At 39.4% G+C, this 9957-nt stretch overlaps 1 pseudogene; it reads left to right on the top strand.

Annotated features, from left to right (window-relative positions):
• The first annotated feature begins 1683 nt into the window (after window positions 1–1683).
• Window positions 1684–5587, top strand: LOC127753667 (acyl transferase 1-like; annotated as a pseudogene).
• Window positions 5588–9957: the final 4370 nt, after the last annotated feature.

Here is a 9957-nt window from a genome sequence, read left to right as displayed (position 1 = left end):
ATTTAGGACCGCAATATAACTTTTATAATTTAATTAAAGGAATACAATAAAATCACAAATTAGATATATAATTTAAAAATAATTTAGAAGATGGTACAAGGAACATTGATTGGATATTTTATATTATTATTATAGATCTTAGTTTAACTATATATATTTATATTTGTGATGTAATATATTTAGAAAACCATATTTTAAAGATCATAGATTTTTTTCATGGTTTTTCTTTTCTTTCCGGCAAACAGTACGTAAGCTATTGTTTTGTTTTTGTGTACGTAAGTACGTATGGAGAAGAACATGGTTTGCATCGTATAAACTTGTACGTACATGACAACAGTAGTAGTGCTTAAATCATGTAAAGAGGACGTTATTTTTTTAATAATAGATCTAATCCAATGGTATAAAATGATGGGTCCACCAATTTAAGTTAAAATTGATGGTGAGATTTGATAATGTCATTTGGCAGCCTAAGAGCGTTTATAGGAGTGCCACGTTGCTGCTTAAGAGCGTTTGTAGGAAGTTTAATGGACTTTTAGTATATAATAATAGATAGATAGATAATGGATAGATAGATAGATAGATACTGTAGAAAAAAAATACATGAAATACATTATATATGTACGAAGTCCTGCGCATATCTTGGACTGATGCTAAGGTCACAAAGTGCTTCCACAGCAAAATATTGTTTTTTAGGTTTCATATGGATCTCCAAACCGCCATTGTTATTGTTCACTCTACATGTTTCTATTTGATTAACTAAAGATGGGAATTGGAATAATATAAGTACAACTCTTCATGGTAAAAAAAAGTAAGTCTCTTGTACAGAAGCCATAACTCTCTTGGTGGAAGATCATCTTTACAGTACGTTAGAAATTTCTCTAGGAACATTGCTACTCACTTTTCACTACTACATAAAGAGACATGCATGTCAGCACTATAGGTGCCGAAAAATGTAAAACTGGAACCTCTAGTGCTTTTCCCGTTCACGAGGGCAAAAAAAAAAAAAAACCGAAACCTTTCAGGCGAAATAGATGCCAGTTTTAAAAATAAACCGGCACTGATTTTCCCTGTCAGAGAAAGGTGCCAGTTCTATACTAAAATCTGACACATTTTACAAACGTCAACCGGATTGTTGCCCGCGGGGCGCACAATAGAACCAACATAAGCGGTCAGAAAAAGATGTCGGTTCTTAACAAGAACCAGCACCTTTAAGTCTTTCATCTGGCTAGTAGTCGTAAAGGACCTACACTTGAAAACTGGCACCTTTATTTTTGTTAGAGGTATGTGTTAAGAACCAGCACCTAATATCGCAGTATATAACATTTCCCCTCCCCTCGAGCTGATTGAGCAAAGAACAAAGCGGCACCTCTTGTTCTTGCTCGACCACTTATTTGAGGGGGGAGGTTTTGCTCTGTGTTCTTTTGGTTTTCTTGAAGATTTAAGCATGCAAGTTTAGTTCATTATTTCTCACGGATCCATTTTCTATTGATTCGTGTTACACACAATAGATGGTATATCGGAAATTGACTAAAGCAACATGTCTTATTTTTCTCATGGACAGCTACTAGGCATACACTGCGACCTTGATCTATATATAGGTCCTATCGGACTCAAATGGACTTGTACCACCACAAACAGCACTCCCTAGCTTAAGTACGAGCGTCCATCGTATAATTAAGCTGTATGGCGAAGTTCACTGTACGACGGAGCAAACCTGAGCTAGTGGCTCCAGCCTGGGCCACGCCAAATGAGCGCAAGTATCTCTCTGATATTGACAACCAACCTTCTCTACGGTTCTACGCTACTTTTGTTGAATTCTTCCAACCTAGTAGTACTTTCGATGGCTCTAGGCCATCTGATCCGGCAAAAGCTATCAAGTCTGCCCTTGCAGACGCCTTGGTGTACTACTATCCTATTGCTGGTCGCCTCACAGAGCTTCCAGAGGGTAGGCTGGTGGTAGACTGCACTGCCGAAGGAGTGGTGTTTGTGGAGGCAGATGCAGATGTGGGGCTGGAAGAGCTTGGTAAGCCATTGTTGCCACCCTACCCTTGCGTGGACGAATTCCTATGTGACCCGGGTGACACTAAAATGGTGGTAGGCAAGCCATTATTCTTTCTGCAGGTACTATGCTGTATACTTTTCTGTTCATCACAAGCCATACATATACACATGTCTTCAAGATTCTTTCTAGTGTTTTAGTGTGCTCTTTCTATATATATTGCTAAAATATTAACCATTCTATCTGATTCTACTTAACCAATCACAGTGTACTCCATTTAATTTTTCTATCTATTTTGTTATCTCAACCGATCACAACCATTAAAGCCATCAACTTTTTTATATTTTGACAATGAGTATCATGTGCACCCCTGGACTGCAGAACCCGAGACATCATACTTTGTTGTAGATATTCACCAGCTGTCGTCCATAATACTCCCTTCATACTTGTAAAGGAAGTCATTTCGGACAGCGACACGGTCTCTAAAATATAATTTTGACTTCTTGTTCCTATAAAAATATTTACTGAAAAGTAATATATGTATACTTTTATGACAGTACTTTTCAAAACAAATCTATTCATATAATTTTTTATATTTTCAAACTTAACAACTTGGGAGTTATTCATGATTTATATTTCCAAGGTTTGACTTAAACATTGTCTTAAACGACTTCCTTTACGAGTACGGAGGGAGTACAATATTAAACCGTTCATGAAGCGGTATCATACTTTTTTTGTTTACAACACACGATACGACGTCCTTAGAAGTACAAAGGCACCGAGAACTATCACTTCTAGGCACCACTGGAACTATAATGTATTCCTCCCTCTAAATTCTAGGAACCGTATATAAAGTAGATAAAAAAAAACAGATTCTTCTAATAATTAAAGATCTTTTTTTCGCTATTATGACATTTTTGCTCGATACGGAAGAAAAGGAACATCCATGTGGCTTGGACTTTCTATGAAATAAAATTTCATTCATACCATATAACATTGAGATAGAATATAAATTGAACTAAAATTTACAATCAGTGCACACTAGTAGAACAAACTTTTACTAATGCTTGTTCCAAATCCTTATAGGTGACAGTTCACCAATATAGCCGAATTAATAAGAGTAGTCACTGGTCCCAGTTCTAATTTAGAACCATCACCTATTGGTCATTTTTTATTTTTTCCACGATGACATTTCGGTTCTCACAACTCACATAATTTTTCACACCATATTCACGGGAATGTGCCATGCAAGATTTGAACCCACAGGACCTCACTCTCTTTGTCATCTCGCCTAACAAACACTTGTTAATTATCTTGTAACCAAACACTATTCTTTCAAGATTACCTATCATTCGAAACATGTACGTTTAACAATACAGATAAGCTCAAATAAAAATGTTGTTAGTTACACAAGCTTTTCTAGATCTCCTCGAGATCAATAGATTTCATATAAATTTTTTCTTCATTCGGGACCATTCACAAATTTTAAAAATTCATTTATCCAAATAGATCTGAGAACTTATAACATGTTTTCATACGTCCAAACAACGTCAAATGAAAAGGTCATCAAACTATAAATTTGTTGATCTCGTCAAACTCTATAAATTTGATATAAATTTCATCTTCATCCAACTTCATATAAAAATAAAAGATAAAAACCACACGTATATGAGTGACAAAATCATATATACTGTCTTTTAATTATATACCGGCACATATATATACAATGCTCATATGTGACGGTTCAAAATGAAAACCGGCACCTCTAATGCTAGACTCATCGGTACCTTTTTTTTAATTAACTGGCACATATATGACGTCTACAGGTGCTGATCTGATGGGACAACTGTTACATGTTTTTATTATGAGTTGGCACCAATGAGTTGTTATAAGTGCCGGTTCTTAATTTTATCCTGTCGAAAGGCTTGTTTATGCAGAAGAAATCTCATATGTATCGATTTTAGACAAACGGGCACCGATAAGACCAATCCATATATGGCGTACTATACTTAGGCTGTGTTCGTAGATCATGGTTGGGAACCTTATCCTCCCACACGGAAAACGGAGCAATCCATTAGCGCGTGATTAATTAAGTATTAGCTATTTTTTTGAAAAACAGATCAATATAATTTTTTTAAACAACTTTCGTATAGAAACTTTTTTAAAAAATGCACCGTTTAGCAGTTTGAAAAGTGTGCGTGCAGAAAACGAGGGAGAAGGGTTGGGAACCCTCCTATACAAACTCAGCCTTAGTAGACTTTTCCAGCCAGATAGATCTGAATCATATCGATATTTTTTTTTTCATCAACTGTTGAGGGCAAGTAATCTCAAATATATAGTTATATGGAAGTTTGGGGAGCAAAAACTGTTTCAGTATTATCATGCAGTCTATAAAATAAGAGCGTAATTATATATTATGGTAAATTTGTATTTTGTTTTACCAAACACGGTTGCACCTCACCTACAAATTAAAAACACAGTTGCACCTGCCTTTTATGCGTGCTTTTGGCCAAGCATAATCATCAACCTGCCTATGATGCAATGTATAGAAAAAAAAATCATTTCTTGTTCATTCGTGTCTATCCCTCTTCTGTCAGCATAAAAAAATTATCACACTTAACACATTTGTTTACATATGTACCACATGTAGGTGACACGACTAAAATGTGGAGGATTTGTGGTTGGCTTTCATATGTGCCATAACATAAGCGATGGCTTTGGCATGTTAAATTTCATCAGAGCTATAGCTGACATCGCATGGGGGGAGGCATTACCGACCATATTTCCTTTGTGGAATAGGGAGCTCTTTACTATGTTTTCCCACCCCGTATATCACACGTGCATCTAGCATATGAGGCACTACGTGATGGTAATCTCGGCAATGATATAATGCAATCCACACCACCTGGTGCTATGGTAGGCCAATACTTTCTTTTTGGCCCAGCAGAGATATCTGCCATGAGAAGCCATCTCTCTGCACACCTTAGGCAGTCCAGTACCATATTCGAACTAATATCTGGAGCAATATGGAAATGCCGCACAGCTGCGTTGGATTATTCTCCTGGACAACTTGTACGTTTCATGTTCACTTTAAATTCTCGTGGCAAGTGGAAACGCAACCCACCAGTCCCTCAAGGTTACTATGGTTGTGGTCTCGTCCTTCCTGTTGCAGAAACATTGGTTGCTGACTTGTGCGGAAATCCTCTTGAGTATGCAGTTCAGCTCGTGCGCAAGGCTAAGTTTAATGTGACTGATGAGTACATCAAATCAACCGTGGACATGATAGCTTCCCGTAAGTGGCCATCGCTTGTTGTAGATCGAACATATATTGTGTCTGATATAACAACCATTGGAGAGGACAAGATAGACTTTGGGTGGGGGAAGCGAGTTGGGGGTGGCATACCAATGGCAGGAGACATCATGTCCAAGCTATTAAGCTATTTTATGAAGTGCAAGAATGCTGATGGTGAAGATTGTGTTGTGGTGCCGATGTACTTGCCAAGCATAATAATGGATAGGTTTGCAACGGAGATCTCGGTTTGGTCAAGGAAACAAGGAAACAAATTCATCGTGAATGCATTTAATTAGGCGCCTTTAAAATACTACCTCCGTTCCAAGATACAGTTGTTTCTTACAAAGAATAAGCAACAGGGCATTCTGTCCTGATTGATAGCTAGAAATAACTATATTTCGGGATATAGGGAGTAGCAAATAATGGTACAAGGTTATTTGAAATAATAATTAATTACTCCTTCTTTTTAATATATAATGCCGTTAACTTTTTGACCATTCATCTTATTCAAATAATCTATATAACTATTACTTATTTTATTGTGGTTTGATTTATCGTTAAATATTATCAAGCATGACTTGAATTTTTCTATATTTGCAAAAAAATTTGAACAAGACGAATGGTCAAATATTTATCAAAATTAACGGCGTCATATACTTAAAAAAAGGAGGTAGTATATGTATGGGGTACATGTTGAATGTACGCATGGTTTGTGCATTTGTAATCGTTATAAAGTAAGGGGATGATCCATCTCCCGTCATCGTTTTTGTTACACCCAGAAATTGAATTGATAACCAGGTCTACCAGGTTGTGTTGTTATTTTTCTTCATATCTACCTTTACTAGAAAATTGTTAATGCGTTGGAGGATTTCTCGTTTCAAATCATGACACCTTTTAGGTATGTAGTGTTTGGGTATTATGAATCGTTACGTTAGGTGACTAGCTAGCTATGACGTCACTTGCTTCACCTGATCACGAAAATTGCTCACATTAAATGGCAGAAGGAAAAAATCATTGAAACTGAACAACACACGGTGTCATAACGAAAAAATGATCAGGACTTGTGTAGCCGAGCCGTATCATCAAATATGTACATTCCAATTGAATCAGAGTTACATCGTGACAATTTTCCGAGAGAGAGAGAGAGAGAATGACATTGTGGCACATTCATCAAATATGTGTTCATTTTTCTATACGTATAAATCTAATTTGGTAATTTATTATGCTTAAAAGGTACTCCCTCCGTCTCAAAGTATAAGTTTTTTAAGTATAGTGCTTAGTCAATCAATTTTAACTTTAATTATTAATAGCAATAAAATAAAAAAGATCAATCATGTAAAATTGATGTTACTAAATTTATCATTAATCAAATATTCATAATATGCAACTCTTTTTATTTAAAACATTTTATTTTTCTAGATATTTTTGTTAAAGTAGCATCTCGAAGACTATGACGAGATAAAAAGAAATTTTATATTTTGGGACGGAGGGAGTAATATATGTATTCATGTTTGTACCGTTAAGTATATTGATGAATAGGATATACTAATTTTGATCAACAGGCATGCAACTTGCATCTCCTTCAGGGGGTGTTTGGGAACCCTCAGAATTTACCTACCCCAATTGAGTACGGTCAAACATCACAGCCAATGGGAATATGGGATGTGTAGTAGTCGCTAGGATCTGTCCATGATTTACCCCAAATATGGGGTCTAAAATATAAAATCGCCAAAAACTACAGGACTGATCACATCGTCTTCCTCCTCCCGTCCTCCTCACGCGGAATGTGACAGCGCTCGGCCATGCCTTGGGCGGTCGGCGATAGGAGGACGTCAGGGAGGCAGGACGGATCTCACAGGCGCCCCGCTCCCTTGTTCGACGGCGGCGCCCTAACTCGCGCGTGCAGTGTGTGCACGGCCGCGCGCGCGGCTCGTGAGGCAGCACCGTACTACGGATCGTCAGAGAAACGGCGATACGGTGTGAAACTCCGGCCCGAATGTCTAGGGCAATGAACGGCGAAGCAGGAGGCGCGCGAGTTGGGCGCTATGCTGGCCTTTACATGCAGTAGATAAGATCGAGATAGAGATTTCATATACGTTTACCGTAACGTTTTCCTTCCCCTACTATAGGAATGATTCTCATGTATGGGGTCATTTTAAATTGTAGACGGGACCGTAAGTGGTCGCGTCTGTGATTTCCATTTTCACGTGCAGCTCTTCAAAATGACCGCATGAAAAAAAATTATCGCAGATGCAGATGGTCCACTTAACAGGTTTGCACGTGAAAATAGCCTGTTAATTCACCCGCACACAAAAATAGCCGCCCAACTTTTAATCCACCGTCGCCGCCCCACACCCACTCACATTGCGTGCTATCTCCTCTGATATACCATCCCACACCTATTCCTCCCATCTCCCTCTCCACCCCACACCCGGCCTCTCCCTATGCGTCTCCTCCTCCCACTCCTCCCTCTCCCTATCGCCCTCCTCCTCCCACTCATCCCTCTCCCTATCCGCCTCCTCCTCCCACTCCTCCCATCTCCCGGCGACGACGGCGGGTGGCCTCGGCTAGGGCGGCGCGAAGGCAGCGGCATCGGGTTAGAGCGGGGGAGGCAGCGGAGCGTTTATCCATCACCGGCCACCGTGGGGAGGCTGGATCCGTCGCCGGCCACCGCGGGGAGGCCGGATCCGTCGCCGGCCACCGCGGGGAGGCCTGATCAGTCGCCAGCGACCATGGGGATGACAACGGTGACGGTGCTTTTGATTTTGTTTTTGTTTCGATTTTTTATTTTCCCATACGGACGGCTTAAGCGCCTGCACTCGAAAATCGCGATTTTCACAGACACCTCGTTCCAGACGGGTGGAAGATCTGCACGCAAAAACTGATTCTGACCACACGGAAAAATCGTTGTTGTACTAGTGTTTTTCTTTCCTGCCTGCGTCGCACTGGACCGCCACATCGATGCAAAAACTCCGGCGGTGACCGCCGCGGACGGAGGGAGCTCGCTGTCGAGGGTGGATTCGACCCGATACGGCGCGAGGCCGCTGAGGAGGGCCGTCGTCCGGCTGCTGGAGGACACCCTCGCGGAGAGGATGTTCACCAGAGAGGTCGGGGAAGGGGATTTGGTGATAGTTGACGCCGATTCAGCTGGGAAATGCCGTGGTCAGGAGGAGCAACACCATGCCGGGGGCTTACAGCTGCCTACTAAGTGTGCAACAATTGAATTGGATACATATGAGAATTTTGGAAAGCTGTCGAAATATTTTAGTGACAGCCATAGGATTATGTACTCCCTCACTTCTAGAATATAAGCATTTTTACAGTTGGACACGGTTATTAAGAAAATAGGTAAAATTAAATAGGAAATGGTTGTGATTGGATAAGAAATGAATGTAGGTGGAAAAATTGAATGGTGAAGGGTTGTGATTGGTGTAGAAGTTGTTATATTTTGGGATAAATTTTGAAGTTGTTATATTTTAGGATGGAGGGAGTAACTTGTATCGGAAGATACCAAATATTGATTAATCGGCAAAAGCCACTATGTCAAGCTGAGTTCAGTAACTAAGTATTAGTAGTCTAGTACACAAATGGCAATCACTGTCGGCTCATCAGTGCAGTACTTGCAGAACGATCCCCAGGGGGTTTAATTGTGGAATCATGATCAGTTCTGCAAGCAGGGTTCATATTATCGCTGAAATATGGATCAAATTTTGCAAATTTCAGGTTTACCGGTGGGTACCGATGAAACACAGGGTTCATATTATCACTGAAACATGGATCAAATTTTACAAATTTCGGGTTTACCGGTGGGTACCGATAAAACACAGTATCATCCAAAAATTTCAGTCATTTCGGGTTTATTGGTGTATTTTTGAATTTGCGTGCGTGACACGATGATCTTTGACTGCCTACATGATTCTTTGCACTTATCTTAGTCATTTACAGATTATATATATATATATATTATATATATATATATATATATATATATATATATATATATATATATATATATATATGATACAATCTTCTTGATTTCCTGCACAAATTGAGTCAAATTTTAACAAAATTTGGCAGAAATTTTTTCTTATCGCCGATAAAATTCTGACATTTCTGATAATCCCGTTTAGGGTTGCCCCCTGATATTGTTTTCATATCGATAATTCAAACCCTCCCCGGTCTATCCAAATAAAGCATCCATGCATGATAACTAGCAGAGGAACTCCCTAGTCCCTTCTATATATGATATCATAGAGGAGTATGAGGATGCATATGAATGATACAAGGATCATCATATTCTAGCATCCTCATAGGAAGTAGAGGCACTAGGAAGCTAGTTTCATGCAGCTTGTACTTTCAATGATCTGCCCACTCATAATGGTTTGTGACAACAGTTTGGTGTCTGCACATATCAACACCGGCAAGGACGTAAAGTAATCGCGCTCCTGGTGGAAAACGTGACGATCCAATGCTATGCTTTTACTTGGGGAGAAATACCATGCTCATGGAGGAGAGTTGATCAGCTACTGTGATGGATGGAAATCCTTGCTGTTAGTGAGGACATTCCACTCAGCATCTAAGATGAACAGGCCTACAGAGATGTCCAGGCTGTGCACCTCTGTATCTAAATTGGACTGAAGATCAAAGGATTAAAGTCTTTAAATAT

The sequence above is a fragment of the Oryza glaberrima genome, chromosome 11 (assembly GCF_000147395.1).
Source record: "Oryza glaberrima chromosome 11, OglaRS2, whole genome shotgun sequence".
Lineage (NCBI taxonomy): Eukaryota > Viridiplantae > Streptophyta > Magnoliopsida > Poales > Poaceae > Oryza > Oryza glaberrima.
Note: the sequence above shows the minus strand (reverse complement) of the source record. Positions and strands in the feature narration are given on the sequence as shown.